The 1351-nt window shown below is 41.9% G+C and overlaps 1 non-coding gene across 1 annotated transcript; it reads left to right on the forward strand.

Annotated features, from left to right (window-relative positions):
* The first annotated feature begins 472 nt into the window (after window positions 1-472).
* Window positions 473-580, forward strand: LOC126000200 (U6 spliceosomal RNA). The gene has a single exon (XR_007492559.1). It is a non-coding gene; the product is annotated as a U6 spliceosomal RNA (small nuclear RNA).
* The last annotated feature ends 771 nt before the right edge of the window (window positions 581-1351 follow it).

Raw genomic sequence — 1351 nt, forward strand, 5'->3', positions numbered from 1 at the left:
CATACTAGATTGCACTGAATTGTTTGGTATTTGAAATATATGTTTACTTGTCCTCAATTATGACAATTGTTCCCTAAAATCCTCCTGCAGTTGGTAACCACATAACCGCATATCTGGTAATGGTCTACAATGTTTGACGAGAAACCTCTGGTTAGGTAGGTGAAGTGGGACTTTCGCTATGTGCTTACAAATGTGCTCACTGTAGGGGTGAAGCATGCAAGCCCTGGCTGTGGTCTTAGAGTGCTCATCCCTGTGTTTGCCAAAATGGCTCACACAACCTTTTGTAACAATGCTCACTTTGTGGTACAGCTAGAAAGGACTAATAACTTGCAACTCTGGGAATGATAGCCATCTTGCCAGGAATGTGGGATCCAGCAACTTGAAATTGTATCCATATGCTTGCAAGGCACTTCAAGCTATTGTTCCTCCAAGTGCTTACTGAGCACTTTGAGAGAGGTAAAGAATCTAGGTAGTGCTCGCTTCGGCAGCACATATTCTAAAAATTGGAAGGATACAGAGAAGATTAGCATGGCCCCTGCGCAAGGATGACACGCAAATTTGTCAAGTGTTCCATATTTTTGTCAGGAAGATGAAAATCAAAACTACTATGAGGCACCACCTCATGCCACTGAGATTGGCAAACATCACAAAAAAGGAAAACAAGCAGTGCTGGCGGGGATGTGGAGAGAAAGGAACTCTTTCACTGCTGGTGCGAATGCTGTCTAGTATAACCTTTATGGAAAGCAATATGGAGATTCCTCAAAAAACTGGAAATTGAGCTTCCATATGATCCAGCTATACCACTCCTAGGAATATACCTGAGGAACACAAAAATACAATACAAAAATCCCTTTCTTACACCTATATTCATTGCAGCACTATTTACAATAGCAAGACTCTGGAAACAACCAAGATGCCCTTCAACAGATGAGTGGCTAAAGAAACTGTGGTACATATACACAATGGAATATTATGCAGCCATCAGGAGAGATGAAATCATGAAATTTTCCTATACATGGATGTACATGGAATTTATTATGCTGAGTGAAGTAAGTCAGAGGGAAAGAGAAAGACGCAGAATAGTTTCACTCATCTATGGGCTTTAAGAAAAATGAAAGACATTTTTAACAGTATCTCAGAGACCAGAGAGATGAGGGCTGGTAGGTGCAGCTCATGACATGAAGCTCATCACATAGAGTGATGAGTGCAGTTGGAGCGATGACTACACTGAAAACTATCATAACAATGTGAATGAATGAGGGAAGTAGAAAGCCTGTCTTGAGTACAGGTGTGGGGGGTGGGGAGGAGGGAGATCTGGGAAATTGGTGGTGGGAATGTTGCACTGGTGAAG

The sequence above is a fragment of the Suncus etruscus genome, chromosome X, assembly GCF_024139225.1.
Source record: "Suncus etruscus isolate mSunEtr1 chromosome X, mSunEtr1.pri.cur, whole genome shotgun sequence".
NCBI lineage: Eukaryota > Metazoa > Chordata > Mammalia > Eulipotyphla > Soricidae > Suncus > Suncus etruscus.